We start from the raw sequence: 25762 nt of genomic DNA, 5'->3' as shown, positions 1-25762 counted from the left end.
GTCTCTGTCTGTCTCCTCTTTGAATCTTCTGTATCCTGAATCTTGTGTCTTTCATTTTAATTCCACATTTTGATGATGATATCGTTTAGCAGATTTCTGAAAGAAGATGATGATTTTCTTTGAGATCTGGCATGTCTGGGAGTACCTCAATTTTACTCTTAATTTGATCTAGAATTCTATATTGGAACTAACTTTCCCTCAGAACTGTGATGGCATTGCTCTGTTTTCACTTCTACATTTACTGTTAAGAAATCTAATACCATATTTATACTAAATATATTACCTGTGAGTTTTTTTTAACCCTTCGATGGAAGCGCCTAAGCTCTTTATATTATTTCTGATAATCAAAAATTTTATAGTAAAGTGACTCTTAAAACTGTTCCTCTCTCTTGAAAGTAGAAATTCATATACACTACATTTTTTGCAATATTTTTATTATATTATTTTGTATAAAATCTGGAATATGTTTTCTCATAGTTTTTATTGGATAAATCTTCCCTTTTCTCCACTTCTCTCTTTTCTTTCTCTGAACAATTGTTTGTATGTCAAGTCTCTTGGACTGATTATTTTTGCCCTTTTGGCTACTTTTTGGAAGATTTTCTTTTTACTCTCTTTTTCTCTTGATTTTTTTTTCACTTGTGCTATCATTTTAAATTTCTAGAGCCTTTTAAAATCATTACTTGCTTGTTTTTTATAGCTTATTTTATATTTTTCCTGTTTCTTGACTAAAAGCATTTTCTTCTCTCTTCGTGAGCACATTAGTTATAGTTTGAAGGTTTCTCTTGTTTTCTTCCTTGTCTTCTTCCTCTTTTTTCTTTTTCCTTTCTGTTTATTTTAAAGGTTTCTTCAGATGCTTTGTGATTTTTCTCTATAGGCCTCTATTTTAAAAAGAGGCACTAAAATCCTGATTGGATGCTCTGTGTACATAGGCAGGGAAGTTGATGGTGGGTTTTCCAGATGGGTGATCAAGTGAAACCTGGCCATTTCATGCTTGGAAAATCTCAAATACCAGACCCTTTTGGTATCCTTTCTTCTGGATGCAAACCTGGGTGATAGACTTCTGGGAGTGGAGAAAGGGAAGGAAACATATTCACAGTGTAAGCTTTTCTTTGATAGGCTATTTTCTGTGCAGTGTTTCAACTTCATCCTCATCCATACCTGCAGAGGATAAATATACACTCTTGTTTGAAAGGAGAACAATAGGAGAGGGGTACCTATTAATCCTTTGATTTTTCAGCCCCAGCTCATACCATTACATTCAGAAGTGCTGGTGACTGCAGTCTCTGAGCCTCTGGTGAGTTCTCTGATATGAATCAGCTTGTTTCTTTTAGGTTTCATTTCCTGTTCATCTCAGCAACACAAAGCTACAACTCTTGCATCTGCATTTCCTCTTCCAAAACTTTGTTCCTATTTCTCACCTGCTGTGATCTTGTCTTCCATTCTGTTTGACCTTGTAGATTTATGTCTTTTTAAAATTCCTCAACTGTCATTATAGTGGAGTTTGGGAGAGAGCAGAAATAAATGCAGGTGTTCAAACTTCCATGTTTAACTGTAGGTTCAGAATTTATATTTAGTTCTATTAAATGTACTCTTGGTGGTCCTAGCCATCCGTTTAGCTTGTCAAGATCTTCCAGACCCCAGAACTTTCATTCATCGAATTATTTGTATCACCAAGCTTTGTGCAAATCTATCCATTTAGAGAGTCTAGGATGAACACAGCTATTTAGTAAGATTTCGAAGTTTTCCATTTAGCGCATGCTCAGCTCTGCTCCCTCATATAAATTGGGTCACCCTTTGTGAAAACCCCACCCAATTAGTATATAGTACCTTTTGTTCTTGACTTGTGACCAAAGCTTCTTTAGAAGTTTATAAAGATATTTGAAACAAATGCTCCCTCCCATATCTCTCTGTCTTCTCTCTCTTTCTGTCTCTCCCCCCACCTCTCTCTCTCTCTTCTTTACCTCCCTTTCTCTTCCACACACACAGTAGTTATCTATATATAGTCAAAGGCGTCTATAACTTCTGAATTCTGAACAGCATCATGTGGCTTTAATCTTTTTAAAAAACTTTAGGTTCAGGGGTACATGTGTAGGTTTGTTATCCTGGTAAACTCGCATCACAGGAGTTTGTTGTACAGATTATTTTGTCACCCAGGTACTAAGCCTAGTACCCAATAGTTATTTTCTCTGCTCCTCTCCCTCCTCCCACCCTCTACCCTCAAGTAGGCTGCAGTGCCTGTTGTTCCCTTCTTTGTGTTCATGAGTTCTCATCATTTAGCTCCCACCTGTAAGTGAGAACATGCAGTATTAGATTTTCTGTTCCTACGTTAGTTTGCTAAAGGTAATGACATCCAACTCCATCCATGTTCCTGAAAAAGACCTGATCTTATTCTTTTTTATGACTGCATAGTATTCCATGGAGTATATGTACCACATTCTCTTTATTCAATCTGTCATTGATGGGCATTTAGGTTGATTCCATGTCTTTGCTACTGTGAATAGTGCTGCAATGCATATTTGTGTGAATGTATCTTTATGGTAGAATGACTTATATTTATCTAGCTATATACCCTATAATGGGATTACTGAGTCGAATGGTAGTTCCATTTTTGGCTCTTTGAGGAATTGCCATACTGCTTTCCACAATGGTTGAACTAATTTACACTCCTGCCAACAGTATATAAATGTTCCATTTTCTCTGCAACCTTGTCAGCACCTGTTATTTTTTGATTTCTTAGCAATAGCCATTCTGATTTGTATGAGACAGTATCTCACTGTGGTTTTGAATTGCATTTCTCAAATGATTGGTGATATTGAGCATTTCTCAATGCTTGTTGGCTGCATTTATGTTTTCTTTAGAAAAGTGTCTGTTCATGTTATTTGCCCACATTTTAGTGGGGTTGTTTGTTTTTTTTTCTTGTAAATTTGTTTAAGTTTATTACTGAAAATTGATATGGTTAATCAGAATAGTAGCAACTAACTTTTTTTGAGACAGGGTCTTGCTCTGTTGTTCAGGCTGCTGATAACTTTCAATACCATATCATTGCCTTAGATTTTTTAGATTCTTCTACTATGTGCCTGCTGATTTGCATCTACTTAGGTGTCTCTATAAAGCAAACATAGAATTTCTATATGTACCTTATTTTTTACAGGGAAGAGGACTTAAAGCAATTTGCTGAAAGATGCCAGAATATTCTAAAGAACTGAGACTTCCTCACAAATGCAAGAAAGGCCAAACTAGAACAAAAATAGTAAAGCTCTGAATGTGATATCAAATTTCATTGCATTCACTATCTAAAGTAAAATTCCATGAAATCTGAAAGCTGTGACTTAACATCTCTAGGAATTACTATTATGTTTGCAACTTTGGAGGCAAAAATATTCCTGAGTTCATTTACTTGCAAACAACTAGTTTTCTTACCATGGTTTAATTTTGACTTATCCCAACCGTTATCTGTTTCAATGTTGATATTTATGAGTCCTTTAGATTGTTCTTAAAATCATGATCATATATATTACATCCATTCTTCTACCCTCTTAGGTGAAACTAGTTGTTTATTTACAGGAAGGCACAACATCTGATAACTGAATATCACAAATGGTTACATGTTTTGATTTTCACTTTCAAGTGGCAATGACAGATATCCAGTTAAATTATGTACTGAAAGTCTTAACATTTCTCCTTTTTAAATTATCTACCCCTAATGGGGGGGAAAAAACCAAGGTAGTTTTGTTTTTAAACAGAAATTATGTGTCTTTGCCTTTACTCAAGAATTTAGATTTTAAAAATTATAAATAGGCTGTTACGTATGGGTAAAATAAACATTGGGGAAATATTCAGAAAGATCCATAACGGTCATGTAGTAGTAATAGCGGTATTTGGAGGGGAAATGAAATGAAACTAACATCAACTCAAGCCTTAAATAGCTGTGAATGCGATTATAACAATTCATGCCCCTTTAGACTTGATTTCTGATAAAGCAAAGTCCCAGAAGACCCAGGTGATAGGCATGCCTACCAGCCAACTGCCATGCTATCAGTCCCCAGGAGAGCAGCTTCTCCTGCTGACAATTAGTAGTTTTTCTACATAGGCACTCTGCCTTGTAACATTAGCTCGTCTATTCTCTTGGACTTAAACAGGAGGATCTGACTCTGTGCGACATCAGTTCAGAAGCAGATGCTAGTGTTTCTGACGTATTTGCAAGGAAAATGAGTGAGATTCATCAGAATGTCAGATGATGCACTAAAGATTGTTATGTAGCTGTCACTGCTATTATTGTAAAGGTGTGCCTTCCCATTTCTTAATAATGGTAGTTTATGAAAGGAATAAAGAAATACTGCACTTTTTATCTACCCCCTTGAAAGACATTAGGTACTTAGACACATGGAGGAATTATTAAAATAAAATGGTTCTAATTGTATAGCAACCTGTAATTACATACTGCAATTATGCAGGGGCAGTTCAGGTGTGACTCATTATTTCACTAATGCTTCTTTGTTATTTTTTCTATTATGGTGGGAACTCTTCCAATAGTGGCAGGAAAAGTGGGGGAGAGGAGAAATCTCTGACAACTTTTTTTTTAATGAAACAATTTAAATATACAAAATGTTTTTACTGCAAAAGCTTAAAATGAGTTTTAGCAATAGTAGATTAGGCTAATCAGAACAGAAGTATTTATGCAGCATATTCAATTAAAGTATTAGCAGCATCATGACTAATAACAGCAGACATTTCTATCAGCACTCAGAGAATATGGTAAATAGGTATTTTATGTTGAAAGATATTATAAATAACAAACATAATAAAGAATTCTTCCCTCCAAAATTGTGTGGTATAATAACTGGGTTATGTTGGAAGAGCACAACGTCATGTTTTTAGATAGAAATAGTCTAAAAAATTGGCTTTATATTTTTAAATGCCTGGAAGCAGTGAACAGAGGGACGGGTTCAGTTTATGAAAACTTGAGATATAATTCTGTCTTGGGAGAGCAAAGAGGGGGCAGAATCATAGCCTTGGAAGGGAAATTGATGGATGGAGAGCCCTATGGATACTCACATCTGTTGAATTCCTGCTCTTTTCCCTTTGGGTGCAATGTATTCAATAGTGCATTCGAGTCACATCCACACCAACTGCGAAAATCTTATTGTGGTGTTATCTCTGTGATTGCTCTTTCACTTGTTGAAATTTCCTATGCAAAATTTGCCTGCAGGAACATCAGCTTATGCAGTGGGTTAAATGGCATTTCATGTAGTTGTAAAACCACTTTGGAGTGTCTGATTTTTTTCTTTTATGTCATATCATTATTGCCTATGTTTCTCAGATGTTCTTAGCATAAACGGCAGTAAAGGAAAATTTCTGTCCCATGAAGGTTTAATTTGCAATTTTTAAAGATAGTCCATTTTCCTTGTTTAGGAGTGTCTCTTTCTTCTTGACCTTTTCCATGCAGATGTGAAAACTGAAATCTGAATGTTTTATAAAGGCAGGATAAATTTTGCTTTAACTCTTTTTTAGCATCTGCTATAAAATCAGCACCAGAGTCATTGAATTACATGTGTATTTCTTCAGGAATACATGATCATTTGAAAAGCTATATTCAATCAGAAAATTGTTAGCTTTGATGTTGGGGCATAAGGTAAAAGGTAAAAGTGATCATGCGTAAAGTAAAGCATGCAGAGTGTGAGTTTCTGACACTGGCAGGAGACAACCTCTGCTATAAGTAATGGTGCTAGAGAAGCTAAGTTGTATGAAGGCGCCAAGATGTAACCAGCTTGGACAGGGTGCCAGAACCCAGGGTCAGTCACCCCTTCATGACCACATGATTGGAATTTGAGCTGAGCTTCAGGGGAAGGGTGCTGCCTCATATTTTGCCAGATGTCTCCAGCAGACTCTTGGAGTGCTTGTCCACTATCCAGTCAATGATGCTTTTACTATAGGTAGAAACTTCATTAAAAATACATATAACTGAATAATTCACTATTCTGGTTTTAGTATTATTGCTTACTACGTTCTTATCAAGCTACAGTAGAAACATTTTTCAGGAAATAGGAATATCTGTTTGTATTCCTCATCAAAAGTCAGCTATTGCTATTTGCTTTTGTGATCTATGGGCTCTTGTGATGTTTGTTTAGTGGAATGTACTCATTTCTAGGGCCATTTATACTGGGAAAGAAGGGAAGGAGAAGAGGAAGGAGGCAGGAAGTATAAAAGCAGGGATTGAACAAATTTGATAGGAAATGTTTAAAATTTTAATAAAATGCTGGCTTCCCTTTATTATGGGAAATGCCACAGGGCCTTTCCATTCACTCCTTGCCTAATTCCAGAGCCCCTCGTTAGAACAGGAGTGCCGCCTTGTATTCTTCTTTGTCCAACAAAGTATTATATTTTGGAGACCCTCCTACTAGTGGCATGCAGTATATTTTCTTCATCTGAATCAGTCGTGATTTTGGATATTTGCTTCCAGGGTCATTAGTACTCTAGACTCTACTTGCAACTTCAGTGATTTCGGTTTCTGGGGACTTCAGTGGGCTTTGGAACACAGCACGATCTGAAGCGTCTTCTGATTGTCATTTCAGGCTGTAACAACTTTTGTCTGGCTTCTCCTCCTTATCTGTTCACAAAGAAACTGAAGTCTTCATATCATTTTCTCTCCAGAAATATTAGTTTCAGCTTTTGTTTTTCTCTTTTACAATCATAACAGAAAATCTTGAAGGGGAAAAATATGGTGCTATTGCAAATCTACAAAATACATACAACTTTGTAGATTTCTGCTTTCCTGGAAAACTTACTGATATAAAACTTATTGATATAAAACCTCTTATTTTTTTCATCGTGTCACTCAGATCAGCCAAGTTTATAGACCCACATATCATTTCAAAAAGGTCCAGACTATTTTCTTTTTGTTTCCCCGATTTGACTGGAGATTCTTATGAGGAGGGCTTCCTGTTCCTCTTTATATCCTTAGGCCCTGGCATAGAGCCTAGCACCCAATAGCTGCTCCACAGATGCTTTTAAAATTGAATTGTGAATGCCTTTGAACAAACTTTATACAAAACGACATAAATTCTACTCTTTTTCTACCTATTAAAGCAGTTTCGGACTATTTTCCTCACAGTGTCTTAGGGGAGGACTGGTCTCTCTACCTGTGACTACAATCTCATCATAACATGAATGAATTTGCTAGTATCAGACTGGAATTACTGTCACTATTCAAATACTGTACGCCTCCACTACAAAGTAGTTCTTTCAGTCCTCCAACATGAAGAAAGCATACACCTAGAGCCTGGATGACTTGCTTCTTAGGAGGCCTCACTCTTAGCTTAAGTGAGGCAAGTATTCTGTGTTGGTTTTTCTTTAAAGGAAATACAATTTGTGTTAGCCTTGAGATAATTTGACTGTGATGCATTGGAACAGATGGCACCCAACTGGTGATAATTATGTTAGTGAACCCTTTGGTGGTGCTACTTGGAGATCACAGATAAGCTTTCCCTTTATGTAAAACCTAATGAGATAGAATGTTATCACCTTAAGTGCTTCAGTTAGTAGTGCTCAGTTTAAATAGAACTTATCAGACAATGTTGGCAGTAAAGATAGTATAGTATAGTCAGGAAGAAAAATGAATATTGCCTTTACTTGTTATTCCTTCCAGCAGTCTCAACACATTTAGACAAAATATTTGTATTTGAGACACAATCTGCCAAGAGTAGACAAGAAAGGCCTTTATAGTTAGACCTGGACTTGAATTTCAATCTTGTAACTTTGAACTAATGGAAACTTGGGAATTTGATTTATTTCTCTCAGCCAGTTTTCTCATCTGTAAATTGGAGAAAAAAACATAATTATATATTCTGTTTATTTATGGATGAATAAAAGGTGAAGTTTTTAGCACAGTGCCTGTCAAGGTAGGCTCATTTTAAATATTTGTTAGATTCCCTCTCCTTCAATACATCTGGTATTGATCTGAAAATTTATAGTTAAAAATTAATGTAGGTGAAGAAAATGTAAAGAACCTCACTTAATGATTTCTTTTATTCTTGATAAATTTGTCCAAATGCTATGCATAAGTAATCTTCTAGAAATCTAAAATAAAATGAGAAGTTTGTTTATGGAAAGTCATGATAAAATAATGGGGGAAAGTATTTCTTTCGGAGTCAGAAGACCTATTCTCTTTTTCTACCTCTGCCGCAAACACAATATATCAAACAAAATATGTTAATTGTGTTGTTTTTTATTCATAATGGCTTTATATTCCCACTGCTATATTCAAACCTAACCCTTTTCATCTTGTTTACAGACAACTGCAGTAGTCATGTAATTCAACTTTCTATTATACATTTTTACTCAAATTAAGAAAAAAGCATTGCTTCAAGTAATATTTTGTCTAGATTACTGAAAAGTTGAATATCTTATAACTAAGTTCACATTTTTCTCAAATAACTGACTAGGGAAACCACAGTATACCTCAAGCACGTGGTACAGACAGCAATATTACTGTGACAGCTTATGAAATTATGCAGTGTATAGCCTGTTTGGCCTTGCATTAAGCTTTTGTCTATAATATGTTCAAATCAATCATTTAAGCAATTCTTGTGTCTTAAAAACCCTTCCCTGATTTTTCTTTTCATTGTCCATGCCATAAAGTCCAGAGAATCAGAGAAAAACTGTGATTCACCATCCTTATATTTAGGTCTGACATGCCTTCCCAAATCTATTTCCCCATTGTGTCCTAATAAGAATCTGCTATGTCATCCAGACTGGTCTTGCATAACTCTTACTCAGACCAATCTAGAGGCTGACTATGGAGCAAGGTATAGAAAGGAGAAACAAAAGAAGTGTCAAAAATGGGTAGGGCTAGATGAAATAGTTTGAAGATAAAGCAAACCAAGAAGAAAAGTTACAGATGTTACTAGAGGGGGATCAGGAGACAAAATCCAGAAATTATCTCGGTTACCACACCATAACTCCATTGGTTGAGGGAGACCAAGTGAGTAGAGAGACTGAATCCTTTAGCTATTTGATGAGACCTCTATTAGACATGAGAGAGAGATGGCATTTGACTGTCTGTTAAATATTTTAGAAAGAAAATCAAAATCCTAAACTCATGATTAAAGCCCTGTAAATGACCACTAAGAAAAGAATGTATAAGGAACACTGAGTAAAATTAGAAGCACATTTTCATGAGAATGAGGAAAAGTAATTCATTGTCTTCATTGCTATACTTAATAAAGCCTATTTGTAGTTGCAGAAAAAGAAAATTCTTATTGCAATTAAAACAATCTGGGGTTACCAAAATAGCATCAGAGACTCTTTGTTAACCTTACTTCTGTCATGTCATTTCTTTCATTGCCTTATGCCCAACCTCAGATTCTTGTTAAAATGAAGGCAAAAAAAATTGCAGATCTCTGACGGTGTGCTGGGAGATTAATGAAACACATTCTGGAACAGAGGGAGGATTGAAAAAATAACACCAAGTTTTCTGTGTCTGTTATATGAGCTGCTTCATATCATCATCCTGTAGTCAAACTCTCTCTCCTCCCTCCTAGAGCCCCTCTCCCCCAACTTCAGCATGTCTGTCACATCCTGCTGCTCATTGGCAAATAAGCTTCTCAACCTCCATGTTATGGGAATAGTAATATTGCTATTAACAATGCTATCACATACCCCAGAGGCCTAAGGTGTATTCACGTTAAAGAAAGGTGAGCTCATTACTATGTGTACACTATTCATTGATAATTTTATACATATTATATGTATCCTACTAAAATTCAGTTAGGGATTTATTATATACTTAATGTGGTGCTACCTATTACTTTAACTCAGATATTGTGAAGAGTAAATAGATAAATAACAAAACGACAAAAGAAAAAAATCAAAAGCTTTAAGAAATAGCATTTTAGTGATGGCTGCTGTACCCAGGGTGGATCCTTACTAGAAAGACACAGGAAGTGTTCAGAGCAAAGTGTAGGGCAGCCATTCAGTTAACACTTATTCTGGAAGTTGGTCTCTTCCTAAGAATAAGGAGAGGTGTTTATAAAATTCACATCATTACTGAAGCACAAAGATCAAAGAATTATCCTCAAATAGTAGTCAGCTGAAGCTCATGCTTTATGAAATTAGATGATAATTGCAGTTCAGTATTTGAATAGATTGGTGCTGTGGTAAACAGGAACAGAAATATCTAGAACTAAGTAATAAGTGAAGAAATATCTGTAATTTAGAGTTTAAATTACAACGTACAAGACACAAAGTCTCACTCTTTTTTTCATTGTATATCAGCTCTTAGCAAGGGGGTGATTAGTTCAGCCTGAGCTGATAATGAATTTCTGACAAACTTGAGGAAGAAATCAAGTAGCCTCTTGAAGCCATTGAGGGTTTTTTTTGTTGTTCTCTATTTGGCTAATGAAGTTACAAATGCCATAATGAAGTGGATTGGGAAGTACCAGTGATCTCATATTGAAGTGCTTGGTGGAATTTTGTTTATATTATTTATGATTAAAGTTTTCATGAACTGAATATTGTTTATTCCCCAGTTTGAATAAGTTATTGACTTATGCCAATGTCATCTACATAAAGGTCCTGTGACAAAAAGATTCTTTAATTATTATAGATGTATATTCAGACTCTGACCCCATCAAATTATGGCTTTGAGGATGTCATATAAAAATAGGCAGACCATATATGGAACACCACTTACAAAATATATCTTAGTGTTTATTCCTTTGTAGATATTCTTACTAACACATGGGCAGTCTGGAGCTTTTCTTTAATGGTAGCTTTTAATAAATATTTGGGGCAATCAGGGAAAAATTATCTAACCCTTATCTGTATAGATATATAGCCCTAGACATTTATATCTAAGTATATAACATATACATAAATATGCATTCACTACAAATTTTTACACCATGTTAAAACACTCTTACATATTTTATCTTGTCTTTTTGGAGCGCTTCTTTATTTTTAGAAAATAATCCTTGAATAGGACGGGCATGGTGGCTCACGCCTGTAATCCTAGCACTTTGGGAGGCCAAGGCGGGCAGATCACAAGGTCAAGAGATTGAAACCATCCTGGCCAAAATGGTGAAACCCTGTCTCTGCTAAAAATACAAAAATCAGTTGGGCGTGGGGGCGGGCGCCTGTAGTCTCAGCTACTTGGGAGGCTGAGGCAGGAGAATCGCTTGAATTCGGGAGGCAGAGGTTGCAGTGAGCCGAGATCGCACCAATGCACTCCAGCCTGGGTGACAGAGCCAGACTCCATCTCAAATAATAATAATAATAATCCTTGAATAGAGTATGTTACCCTGTATATCTCCCATATCTATGCAGGAGTCAAAAAGTATAACAAATATCACTGTAGATCACTACACGAGAAGTTAAAAGACAAAAAAATCTGATTAAAAGCAAAATTGATTATATGGATATCATTAAGTATTTGTAGCATTTCACTCATTCATTCATTCAACAAATATTTATTAAGTGCCTACTACTTACAGGCGGTCTTCTAGGGCTAGAGATTTGGTAGGAGAGACAAATGATGAATAAGTAACACATATCTTGGCAGAGGATAAGTTCAGTGCAGAAAAGGCAGGGAAGATGGCTAGGAAGTACTTGCTATTTTATGGATGATCAGGGATGACCTCTCAAGTTTCCCGTGGGCGAGGGCTGGAGCCAGGAAGGAAGAGCGTCCAGGCAAAGGAAGCAGCACATAGGAAGGCCTTGAGGCAGGCAACACTCAAGGAACAGCAAGGTGGGGAGCACACGTCATGTATGAAATTGAAGGTCACTGAATGCCATTGGGCTTCTTCTGACAAAGAGAAGGAACCTACCTAAGTGTTTTCAACAGAACAGTGACATTATTTGACACTTTGAACAGTGACAGTTCAAAGGAGATATGATGATGATGTTAACATTTGTAGCAATTGAAGTGGTGCAAAGTGGTCAGATTGTTGGATGTAATATAATATTTCAGAGAATACACAACAGATTCAATAAATGCTAACATCGACTCTATTGGTTAGATTTTTAACATTTATGAAAAATTACAGATTGGTTCAAACCATCCCTTGAACATCTCCCTTATTCCATTGCCTACACCTGCAAGCCTAGAGAAAATCACGTTGTAATTTTGCATATGCCTTTGTTAATCCTTACACTTTACTCCATAATATATGTTCATAAGCAATATATAGTATTTATATGTATATTTAAATTTTACATAAATGCTATTTACTATAATTTTTCTCACTCAACCTTATTCCTTAGAGTTCTGCCAAATTGATGTATAGATTTATATTATTTCCTTTACTTGCTCTTCTGTATTCAACTGCATGATTATACCATAAATCCATTCTTATATTAGTGGATATTTAGATTGTTTCTCTTTTTTTGTCTTTTTTTTTTTTTAATTGAGACAGAGTCTCACTCTGTCGCCCAGACTGGAGTGCAGTGGCGCAATCTCGGCTCACTGCAATCTCCGTCTCCTGGGTTCAAGAGACTCTCCTGCCTCAGCCTCCCAAGCAGCTGGGACTACTGGTGCGTGCCACCATGCCTGGCTAATTTTTTTGTATTTTTAGTAATGACGGGGTTTCACCATGTTAGCCAGGATGGTCTCCATCTCCTAACCTCATGATCCGCCTGCCTCGGCCTCCCAAAGTGCTGGGATTACAGATGTGAGCCACTATGCCTGGCCGGGTAATTAGATTGTTTCTAGTATTTTCCCTGTAATTAAAAGAAAAAAAAAACAGTGATCAATATCCTTGTGCATGACTACCTGTAGACCTGTATAAAACTTTCTCTGGGGGGCAAATAACTATAAGCTGAAATCTATTTAATAGATCTCTTCTAATTTATTAATAATAACAAATTTCCTTTTAGAGTGGTAGTAAGAATTTACATTGCTTCTAGTAAAATTTGAAAGTTCTCATTTTATACATTTATTCATACTTAGTATTGTCAGGCTCTTCATTTATTACCAATTTTATAAGTTGTGAAACGGTTCTCTAATAACATTCTTAGAATTCCCCCCAACATGACAAATCTTTCAAATGTTAGTCATTTGGGTTTTCTTGTCAATGAATGATCTGTTAATTTTTTTATAATTGGAGTTATTCTCTTTTATTTGTTCTGTAGTAACTCTACTTATGTTCTTGATATCAATACTTTGTTATCTGTATTGCAGCTATCTTTTCCTAATTGGTGGCTTGTCTTTTAACTTTGTATATTTTTTTATTAGATTTAAAAAATATTTTACTATTCATTCATGTATTAATCATTCCCTTTATATTTTATGCTTTTTGTGTCTTTTTAAGTAAATCTTTTATTTCTTTTGTGTTTTTGATTTATTCATTTGAGAGAAGTATGTAAAATTATTTCTCTATAATCACAAAATACCAGCTTCTTTAAGAAAGTCTCTCAGTTTCGCTTTATGCCTTGTGAAGATATACTATTCAGTACTAGACATGTATTCAGGATTTTTAAATAATCACAGTGATTTTTATTTTATACAAAACAGACCCACTTTAAACTATTAATGAGTTCGCCGAAACATATTTTTATGGTATTAATAACGAGACCTAAGCCTTCTTTCAGTTAGAATTTGTATAGTATACTTTTTGCCATGTGTTTAAACTTTATTTTGGTATGGCTCGATATTTTACAAATTTTTCAATAAATATTCAAATGAATACAATTACATCTATACTGAAAGTATAAAATAAAAAATTGCTGAGAGTTTAAGTGCCCCTGTGTCTCTTTCACTGACTGCAGCTCTCCTCCCATCTTTGTGTAAATTTATCCTCAATTTGGTATTCAAATTTTCCTTGCACTTACATTACGTAGTTATATTTATATAGATATATGAAAATCTATTTCTCTAGATACGTTTTATATAGTACTGTTTTGCCTTTTGAAAACTATTTACTTCTATAATTTTGCATTCTAAACTATGTTTGTTTTTCTTTTAATATTTCTAATGTTGGGTGTGTATGGTGAGTTCAATGCATTCTAATCTGGATGGTCTTTTATAGTATGAATTTATAATTTATTTTCTGATGTGCACTTTGTTTACATTTTTTAAAAATTCTAAACAATGCTGTTACCAACATCTTTTATCTCTGTTTCCTTGTATACATGTGAGACCATTTCTCAAGGATATATATATCTAGGAAGGGAATTGCTGGGTCATATAATTGTACCAATTTACATTCCCTCCAGTAGATTATAAATTCCAGTTATCCCATATCTTTGTCAACACTTGATATTGTCAGACTTTAAATATTTTTGCCTCGCTGATGAGTGTGAAATAATATCTTATTGTGATTTTAAGTTGCATTTACTTTTTACAGTGAAGTTAAATGTTTTTACATGTGTTTGTAGGCCATTTGGGATTCTTTCTTTCTGAATTGCCTATTTGTATTTGTTTTCTATTTATCTACTGGTTTGTTTTTCTTTTTGTTACTATCTTGTAGACTTCATGCATTCTATGTGCAAACTCTTCATTAAGATATAGTCTAATTTTATTACCTTTGTATTTTTTGGGTCTCACTTAACATTTTCCTTTCTCAAGGTCATAAAGATTATCTCAATTGCTTTCTGAGCATTAAGTTTTGTTTTCACATTTACGTTTGTAATACACTTAGAGTTGACTGTGTAGGGTATGAGATAGGCATCAAGCTTTTCTGCATTTGGACAGCCCTTAGGACAGCACTATTTACTGAATAGCCAATATCTCAACTGACCTGCAAGATCACTCTGTCACCTCTCAGGCTTTCATTCTGAGTGGGTTTGTTTCTGGGTTCTCTGTTCTGTGCCATTTGTCTGTATATCTCTCCATTCTACAAATATCACACTGAATCAATTACATATCTGGTAGGGCAAGTCTTTACACCTCAATTTTTTTTGTAGATGATGACATTAGACTATTTATTAGGGACTGTGTACAGATATGGTACTTGTATGTATAAATGTGTGTGCTCACACACACATTCTCTATGAAAGGACATTTTAAGCTGCCATTTGTAGACTATAAGTACATAGAAATGTGATTGATTTTCCTATATTTATCTTATAATCAACATTAAATTTTCTAATAATGTATCTATAGATTTTATTGAGTATTCTCTGTGAACAAACCTATCTTCTGAACTTCTAATTTTTGTGGGTACATATTAGGTACATATTTATGGAGTATATGGGATATTTTGATACAGGCATACAATATTTAATAATCACATCAAGGTAAATGGGATATCCATCACCTCCAATGTTTATGCTTTGTGTTACAAACAATCCAGTTATACTTTTTTAGTTATTTCAAAATGTACAATTAAATTATTGTTGACCATAGTCACCCTGCTGTGTTACCAAATACTAGATATTATTCCTTCTAACTATTTTTTGTATCCGTTAACCATCCCTACTTCCCTGCCATGCCCCCACAATACTCTCCCCACCCTCTGGTAATCATCATTCTGGTCTCTGTCTATCTCCATGAGTTCCCTGATAAATTTTAATAGAAGCTAACAGGAATTCTTGACATCTTCCTGACTTTTGGAAGAGACAATTTTATTTCAACATTAATAATACTGTTTGCTATAGCATTTTGGCAGGCATCTTTTATTGAGTTAAGAAAATTCTTTTCTCTTGTAAGGTTTGTTAAAGTTTTTTTTTTATTAAAAAAGAGGCAGAAGCATTCATTAAAATTCAACATTCATTAAAATAATCATGTATTCTAGTCTCCTTTGAGTTTTTAATGAGGTGGATTAAATTAGTAGATTTTCTAATATGAAAGCATACTTCTAATTCTTAAGTAATACAAACTTTATCTTCTTGTTTTTAAATATTACATTAGTTTGCTTGCAATTTGGTTGGAATTTTCCATCTAGGTTTATAAGTAAGAATGGCTCAGATCTTTCTTTTTCATATTGTCTCGTTGATTGGTGTTGGTACCAGGGTTATTACTCTTGAGCAGTAGTCTCATTTTTTTTCTATTCTCTGGAATAGTTTGCATAAAAGTTTTAAATATCTATTTATTTTTTATTTATTTTTTAAACCTAGTCAAATAAAGCAGTGGGAGTGGAGAAGAAACAGAGATCCACAACTGTTTGTAATCACTTAGTTGCAAACACCATTGCACTTAGACCAGCCTAAATACTATTTCTTATATATTTGTTGGTGCTCATGTATAAAATCATCTGTATTTTTCTGGTTAGTAGTTTTCTTTCACTTTAAAAAAATACTAATAGTAATAGAACAATTTGTTTTCTTGCATTTATCAGTTTCTTTGGGAAAGTTATATTTTTCAAAGATTTGTTCTATTTAACAAATTATTTTTCAAATGTTTTGACAAACTATTTTTATCTTTCAATTTTATGAATTTTTAAATTCATACAGGAATTTTGAAAAGAACCATCCTTGTCATGATCCTTTTTTCCCTAATAAGTTATATTCAGTAGTCCTGGTTTTCACTTAATTTTCCAAGTTCACGTTTCAGGCTTATGTTTTGACTTCTCATGCCTTTACCCTCTCCCAGGGCCCTAAAGAAAGGCCCATGGGAAAAGTTTTTTAGCTCCTTCTTACCACCCAGGGGCTTCCTGTTCCAGCTCCTCCACTGTCCATGGTCTAAGACAAACCCTGATGTTCCTGGGTGGGCGCTGGGAACCCAGTCACTGGCCCCTTAGCATGAATTGTGAACAAAAATCCCTGTGGCCATCATGTTCTCAGCTACCGATTGACATTTCAGCTTTAATTTCTTTATTTCTGGTACCCAAGTGTTTTCCTTTATTTTGAGCTTGGCTATCTGGAGAAGAATATAGTGAGATTTTCTCTGTAATTTTTCTTTTAGACATGGAGTAAGGATTTGTCCCACCATCCTAGTCTGTCATATTGACAGAAGTCTTTCAGCTTATTTCTCAAAGTGGCCCACCTATATCCTCTAAAAAGTAAATAAATTTTAACATATTAGTGCAGTTCAAGGAAAAACATGGTTCAGTGTTTCCCTCAAAACTATAAAATGTTTCTTTATTATATAAGTAATAATGTATACAAGTATTTCTGCGTTTCTTCAATAAAATGTAAACTTCCTTGTAAATTGTTCTCTATAATATGTAAAGGATTATTTTAGTAGAGAATATCTTCAGTTGAAAGTGGTATGAATCCAAAGGTTCTATGGTCCTCATATGCCTTCCTCTAATTTGGGGACATAAAGGAACACTGGACCTTCTATTTGAGAATATAACCTAATTTCCCCCTCTATTAGCACACATTTAAGTTGTCTTTTACCTAACAGGGCAGAATGGTGCTTTTTCTATTGTCATTCACATCAGGTAATACATCATTTTATTCCATTTTTATTTATACCAATTTGTTATAGTAGTTTACATTTATTTTCATAAATAGATTTTCTCAGGGCTTTCCTCCTGTGAAAATTATCTTTGGGGTGTGTGTGTGTGTGTGAGAGTGTGTGTGTATGTATGTGTGTTTGTGATGGTTTGACTACCTCAGACTCGTATAATACTCCTGGGAGGATAATTCAGTTCACCTAATTATTGTGAGGAAAAACAAGTTCATAGTCTCTAGCAGCAGATGCTGGTGATGCTCTGTCAGCTGAATATTAACAGAGCTGTAGACAATCTTACTAAGAAGTTCCTGCCTCACCAGTTCACAATGTGAACCTGGGCCTTGCCAGCACCAGGTGAAAAGATTTTGTTATAGATGTTTTTTTGGGGGCTGATGATACCATTTTATGTCGTGTACATACTAGTGCATGTGCTGGGCAGGAGGAAAATGTACAACACATTTTTAAAATTTTAGCATGAATATTCAACACACTTGTCTCAGGAAACTTTTCTTCTTATCAATGGAAAAACACATGTCTGTCAGATACTTGTCATTGTGCCTGCCAAACCCTGCTAAGAAACAACAGTAGCCAACAATCTTTGAAAGATTTCGACTATCAAAGAGAATTCCAGCAATAGGGGGTGAGATTATGTCCTCAGTCTCATGAAATGCTGAAAACTGCCACAAAGGGACTTGGATCTGGGAACAAGCAGGTACTTTTAGAGTTGAAAGGATGCTACGACTATTAAAAGTAATTTGCTCACATCCACCTAACAAAATATCACTCCAAAAGGTACCCAAATTAACAGGCTATTTTTATTTCTTCATTTGATGAAAATTGAAAATACATGGAGAGAAATAAATTCAAAATCTTAACTACCTAGAAATAATTCTAAAAAGGATCCTTCCTCTGAATTAAAAAACAAATTATAGATTAGCTTCTGTTCTTTCATTTCCAGCATTAATTAAGGATGCTGGAAATGATGTTTTGGGATGATGTGGGGGCATGGGGTAAAAAGAAATGGTAAACGGGGCTGGGCGCGGTGGCTCACACCTGTAATCCCAGCACTTTGGGAGGCTGAGGCAGGCGGATCACGAGGTCAGGAGATCGGGACCATCCTGGCTAACACAGTGAAACCCCATCCCTACTAAAAATACAAAAAGTTAGCTAGGCATGGTGGCGGGTGCCTGTAGTCCCAGCTACTCGGGAGGCTGAGGCAGGAGAATGGCTTGAACCAGGGAGGCGGAGCTTGCAGTGAGCCGAGATTGTGCCACTGCACTCCAGCCTGGGCGACAGAGCGAGACTCCGTCTAAAAAAAAAAAAAAAGAAAGAAAAAAGAAATGGTAAACGGGAGAGAAATAATGTGCACTATTTTTATATATGAAACTTTAATTCTCACAATTATGCAGTGAAGGAGCTATTATCATTATCTCTATTTTACAGATGAGGAAACTGAGGCATGGAGCAGTCCACGTGAATGAGTCTCGTAGTAAGTGATGGAACTAGGATGCAACTCTCTGGTGTGAGTGCCCCACTCTGAGAGGTAAGGAAAGGAGTACACGGTTAGTACAACAGGAGCCATGCAGGGTCTTAAGTGGCTGCAGTAAATTCTAGTTAATATTTTCATAAATATAAAGATGCCAATGCACAGGATGCATTTCCATCCTTCCAGTGTTGTGCTCCCTTCCTTTTCTTTATTAAATTGATTTGAGGAATTGTTGGGATGGCATGTAAGCAGTGCTTACTATATCATTATCAGCATACTGGGTCAGCCGTATCATAGAAGAAAAGATACTCTGGTTTCAGAAGTAGGGTCATTTGAAATTGTAAACTATTCCTTTGTACCTTGTGGACCATGTTGCAAAATAGAACATAGTTATTAAGTCACTTATCTCTCTTAACCTCTGCATCATCAAATTTATTAGACAGTCAAAGCTTTTATTGCTTTTTGGGAAAAAATGCAATCCAAGATTTCACTGCTTTTAACAATAATGTGCAAATATTATGTCTTACCCTAAGGAGAACTAACAATGATCCTCTGAATTCACTACTAAATATCTTTCAATCTAAGAAATTTCAGCTTTGCATTGCATTACCTCTGTGACAAAAGCAAAAGCAATTACAGAGTTGTCTGCTTTTTTCTTCAGCTTCCACACTAAATAATAGCTTAATCTAGCCCTTGATTCTAGTTGAGAGGCATTCCCTGGATCACAATAAACCTCATTTACTTTTTATTAACTACACTGTGTAATTGTGGTATTTTTCTTTGCTTTTATTGCACTGAAATTTGTCTGCCAACCATTTCCATTCCATGAAGTTAGTTTTGCCTCCAGTATCATCATCAGATCCAGTGGAACCCTTCTCTGCAGCCCAGGTAGATAATGTAAATAAGCTGTCGGGTAGCCTCCCACTAATTGTTTTCTTGTTTTCAAGAGAAATTTCCACAGTTTTGTCAATCATTCCTCAGGATATGATTTTCTTATGCTTCTTGCTACTCATTACCCCTTCTCAATCCATCCTTTTTTGCCAAAAGCCCACTCAGGATACTGCCCAGATGTAACACAATTCTGCAGATTTGGTCCTACCAGCCAGAATGCACAAAGACAAAACTTGTTCTGGATGCTTTTTTTCTATCAATGCATTTGATTAAGAAGATCCCTAGGCTGGATGTGGTGGCTTATGCCTGTAATCCCAGCACTTTGGGGGGCCAAGGCAGGTGGATCATGAGGTCAAGAGATCGAGACCATCCTGGTCAACATGGTGGAATCCTGTCTCCACTAAAAATACAAAAATTAGCTGGGTGTGGTGGTGCACACCTGTAGTCCCAGCTACTTGGGAGGCTGAGGGAGGAGAACCACTTGAATTCGGGAGGCGGAGGTTGCAGTGAGCCAAGATCATGCTACTGCACTCCAGTCTGGTGACAGAGTGAGACTCCATCTCAAAAAAAAAAAAAAAACCCCTAATCAGACCATTTCTGTCATTTCTGTAAGAAAAATATGCCAAAGAGGGGACCAAATAGGCAGAATAGTAGAACTGACTTGTATATACAACCATATTTTTTAAGCAGAGGGGGACCAACAAGGAAATGTATCTTCTAGGGACTAGATACCGAGTACTCACATTTCTATGGTTTTCTTGGCATGCAATGCTCTCTGTGTCTCCCATCTGCTTGGCAAACATCTGTTTGTCTTTCCAGCTCCTCCTGAATAAAGAATTCTTGCCTGCCCTCAACCTCTGCTGAGTCAATCTGCCCCGAACACAGCACTGTCTATCACAGCTGATTGGGCAAAGAGGTGGGACCCCTAACTTAATGATGCTCATGGTGTGATCCAGCTCATAGAGTGGAGTGGGGCCTACTGGCTTCTCTTTGGGGATGTAGAAACAGAGAGACTAGGTGCAGGAGCAGCCAGCTCATGGGTTATGTGGGGCTGCAGTGGCTCTCTTGTGCCATGCAAGCTGATGTCCTGGGGACAACAGCCCATAGAGAGAGGAGAATGGAGTGGACGCACAGGCAGAAACAGATTCTGTGTGTGAGGGACCATGTGGCCCTGAGTGGCTGCCCAGCTTCCTTGTGGCTTGCTGGTTGCTTCCATTTCTAGTCAATGACTGTATTTTTAATAAACCCTACTTTGCTTGAGGTGAAGGGAAGGCCTACTCTTCTTTGAAACAAGAAGAGCCCTTGCCAAAGCCTCTTTCACATGGAATAACCACCTTGAATCTGTGGTCTCCCACTGTAGCGGATCCATGGTTCCCCAATGAGATACGCTACCCTTCTTGCTCCCTGCTAGACTGTAAAACTTCTTGAGAACCTGCATGTTGTTAGTACTTATTTCTCAATATAATAAGCCTTTGTTCCATGAATTTGTTATTACATAAAAGAATATTTATAGGATTGTGGATTTGCTGCTTGTAACATTTGTTGGGTGTTGAGTATTTTTGTATTTCTATAAAAATTATTGAGCTTTGTTCTGGGATGTGGTTAAGGTACTTGGAAATAGTTTTATCCTCTAGAGTCTTATATTTAAGATTCATTAAGTAGAACCAAAGCAGTGCATATTTTGGGCTAATTATTCCCCATTACTGAAGCAAAACCATCCTGAATTTACCCAACTGTTGCCTGTAAGTGACAAGGTTTTTTTCCAGCCTGACTTTGGTAACAAGCATTATTTCTAGCCCTGTGTGGATATCAGTCACTATTGCATTCCTCTAATCTTTTCAGATGCTTTCTTTTTCTGGCTTCAAGTCATTTTCTTATATACATGTGCTGCTAGTTCTCTGCTGGAGTTTCTAGAAGGACTCTCTGCCGATCTCAGGAGTTCTGTCTGTGCCACACTCTCCTCTCCTTCTCTGTGTCCTGTCCCATAAGATGTAGCTGCCTGATCCCCCTCAGACTGTCAGCTCTGTCTTCTCAGCAGGGAGCACACCAGGCTCTGCTTGAGTTTCCTCCCTGATCAGTGGCCTGGACACTGGCTCATGGCAGTGCTGGGAGCAGTCATTGAAGTGGCTTCATTTGCCTCACTCTGGACTTACTGTCCTTCATTTCCTCCTGTCTCATGTCTTGAAAACTTTTTTAAATATAAATTTTACCTCTTGGATATTTTTGTTGTTGAGATAAAAGGGTAAACCCAGTGCTCATTGTTTTATCTTGGCAGGAAGTGGAAATTGTGTAACACTTGTTGACTTATTTCCTTAGGAAAGTTTGATAAATATTATAGTCAGTATACTTGCCTACGTTTTGTCCAGTTGGATGATTTTTTTTAAATTTCTGCTTAGGACTTTAAGCAAAGAGACATATAACACACATAATTTAAAGCAGGCCCTTTGAGCTACAAGTACCTGACATGAGTATAAGCATGTTTAATCTTTGATTTTATTGCTGCTCAAAATCAGGGCCAAAGTTAAAGGCAATGAGTTAATAATGGATTAAGATGCTATCACATTTTCTTTAGAAGAAATTCATTCCAGTGAACCATTTGAGTAAAAATAGTTTCCCAAGACGAACTTAATTCTGGAAAGATAATTATCTGTTTTATATGCCTGTAATTTTCAATTATGTTTGGTTAGCTTCCGAATTGTGAGTATAGGAAGTGTTGCAAGACTGAAAAAGTTAGCTGATATGTACTTCATGCAATTGCTTTCCAAAGCACATGAGTGTCAAACATATTTAGGAAGAGACCATGGGCCTGCGTTCAAGAAACCCCTTCAAACATAAACATGCATGACTCTGTGAGCATGAAGCTACACCAAAAAATACTGCTAATTTTGTTATCAGTAATAGTATTATTTTTACATTTTCTTTAAAAACAAAGGAAATGACAAAATGATTTTTACCTCTACCTAGAAAAGCATCTACTTATCTGTAAGGTCCTGAAGGAAATAAATTCTTTCTCTTTCCATTTGCTTGTGCCTAAAGAATGGACCCCAAAGTCTCAAAGTTCCTAATCAAGTATAATAGAGAGAGGCCCATCACAGTAAGCCCTTCCACTTAGAAGCAGGGTCCCGCGTCTCTTCTGTGGAGAAGCTCCCAGTATTTACCAGGCTGAATAGAAGTTTCCCCCACTCTTTGCCCCTGGGCTGAAGGAATGCTGGTACTTTGGGCAGCCAGGCATGAAGCCCTTGGTTTCTCCAAGATTCTTTCCAGAGTTCTGATCTCAGGCCATTAAGCGAGAAAAGAGCCCAGTGATTAGCAAATGATAAAAATTATTTCTGGAAACAAGCAGAGCTTTTCATCACAACCGAATGCCTCCTTGAGGATAAGTTTTCATGGTGATTCTTCAAATTGTCAACCTCCGCCAAATCTCACTCTCTTATAACCCATAACAAATCTTGGCTCTACATATCACATGTACCGTAGTTTTCCTTCTAGGGATCAGGTTTTAAAAACCAAAAAACCCAAACAATTGGATATATGATTTACCTCTTTTATTAACTCTAAAGATAAAAACCAACTATTGCCTCTAAAATATAGCCAAGTTAAATGTCCTTGATAATTAAGTCTCAGAAATAAAAATCTAGGTGATTTAATACAAAAAGGCACAAGGTGGAGGGAGATTAGAGGCTCCAACATAGCCTACAGGGACTAATGTATGTGCTTAGGTTCTGGCAGGCAGTCCAGCCACACATGAGCCTAAGGAAGCACTCTTCCCCATAGACTTGGAGGGCTGAGAAGTGGCAGAAGCCAAGGAATGATTCACTCACGGAGAAAAGAAACCACAGGGGTGACCATGGATCTTTGTTGATGGCCAGCCAGCTTTGCTGACCACAGTTTACTCTTTGGACTCAAATAAGTCTGGCCACAGTCAGGGAAGTAAGGTATAAGGGTCACAAATCAGGGCAAGATAATAGATCCATTGTGCTTTCTGTGTCTTATTAGTGACTTTGCAAGGCTGGCAGTGGCAGTGTGTGCTATGAATCATATTTATGTTTTCCTGAAGGCAGTGTTGATCACCCAGTCTGGCTGGGAGCTCTGTGTGATAAAAGATTCGTGCCCACAGTGGACTAGGGGGAAGGTCCCTATTGTCTGTCCTTCCCCTGAAGTGCTGGATATGGGTTTTGAACACAATAGGCACTGATCGTTGGTGGTAATGGCCATCAGTTAGTAGACTCTGGTGATTTTAGCCAACACCTTGTTTCTAAGACTTTGTTCCACTGCTCAGTCCAGGCAGATTCCTGAATCTGCCTATCCAGATCACCTTTCTGAACTTGAAGTCTATTATCTATGATAACCTGTGAAATTTGCTTTATCCTGCTAGTGTTTCTCAATGACAGCACTATGGTTAATTTGGGTCATACAGTTCTTGGGTGGGTGGGACTGTCTCAGTGCTTGCCTTGTAACATCCCTAGTCTCATGCCACTAAATGCCAGTATCAACTGTCATTGTGAGAAGCAAACCTATCCTCAGACATTTATAGATGTCCTACCTCAATCAAGTGCAGTATCCTGTTGTATATAAACCTGAACCCCTCATCCACTTCCACACTGTCTGCTCAGACTTCTGCACTTCTGGGTGCCCCACCAGATCACTTGTCTTTCATTCCTAATCTCAGGACTTTTCTTCAGGTGGCACAATTCTCTTTCCCTAAACTTGTTCTGCCACAGCTGTCCTTTCTAAATCCACCATCATTCATCATATATGAATTCAGAATAATGTTTTTTATTTTCATGAAAATTCAAAAGTGGCTAATGCACACTGTAGCATGAGGTTTATTCATTTTTCTTATTTGAAATCAAAACCAATAACCTTAATGGTTTTGAAGAGATTCTCTGAACTTAGTCATCTCTATTATTCTGAAAATACTTATTTGTGAAAAAAAGTTGTATGTGGGAGTGTGTGTACGTATACATATTTATGTATACATACATAGAGATACACTTATATAATAATAAATTTTTTCATAATGTAAAGAAAGAGCCTAATATATAGAGGGTTCATTCTGAAGAGGAAGAAAAGAAGCTGGGACTTCAATTTTATAACGTGTAATGTCCAAAGAAAGAGAGAACCCTTTCCTTGTTCCAATTAAGGAGCATGACAGAGGGAAAAAAAAAGCTTAAATTATAGCAATTGTGCATTAGCTTAAATAAAAGGTGTTTTCCTCATCAGAGATAATAACAAACTTTGGAATAGATTATGATGGAACTGAGACTTCATCTCTTGACATGCATAATACACTTCATTTGTCCTGGTCTGTATTTTAGATGAGTGAGTTCAAGTAGGAGCACAGAGATTGTATCAGTAGGGAGGATCACTGTTGGTTTCAAGATTTGTCTAAATAGTCCAGGCATCTTCTTTTTAAATTCATTAACCTGATTCCACCAACGCCATTGAGAGCCTATCATGTGCAAGGCACTATGCTACAGGAGTCTCACTACCTTACTTTTCACATACATTAATATTTTACTCATAATAAAGCTGTTTTGGATCTCATTAAAAAAATTTAAAAATCCTGGTAATAAGTAATAAATAAAGCTGGGGTCGGAATTCAGGCCTCAGACTATAATAATCTACCTAAATACCCACATTGCATTTGAAATTAAAGGCCCAGAGAGACTGAATGGTTTATTCATTGCCACACAGTGATGAAATAATTTGTCTTCACAAAAGGAAAAAAAAATTATAGTAGCTAATGAAGGGAGGAACAGAAAAGCACTGTGAGCCTACCAAAACATTTTGAACTACCACACTAGGTAACTTTTAAGGTATCTTCCATTATAGGAGATTTACTGTGCCAAGACACCAGCTGAAGTGCCTTGTTTTCCAAACTGAGATGCCAAGACACTGCTGTGTTATGAAGTTGAATCATGAATTTGAATGTATTTTTAACATAACATTAAATTTCAAGGAAATGGCAGGCATGCAGTGTCTGAGTCAGGCTAAAGCTTATATTCCATGGGATATGCTTATATTGTCACCATCCATTGGGTTACTTTAGT

At 36.4% G+C, this 25762-nt stretch overlaps 1 long non-coding RNA gene across 1 annotated transcript in view; it reads left to right on the top strand.

The window, feature by feature from the left end:
• LOC109026052 (uncharacterized) overlaps positions 1 to 25762 on the top strand; it is a 282549-nt gene that overhangs the window by 34589 nt on the left and 222198 nt on the right. The window contains exon 2 of the long non-coding RNA XR_010132983.1: positions 18776 to 18875. This is a non-coding gene — a long non-coding RNA (uncharacterized lncRNA). The remainder of the gene's footprint in view (positions 1 to 18775; positions 18876 to 25762) is intronic.

This window comes from Gorilla gorilla, chromosome 2 (assembly GCF_029281585.2).
Source record: "Gorilla gorilla gorilla isolate KB3781 chromosome 2, NHGRI_mGorGor1-v2.1_pri, whole genome shotgun sequence".
Taxonomy (NCBI): domain Eukaryota; kingdom Metazoa; phylum Chordata; class Mammalia; order Primates; family Hominidae; genus Gorilla; species Gorilla gorilla.
Note: the sequence above shows the minus strand (reverse complement) of the source record. Positions and strands in the feature narration are given on the sequence as shown.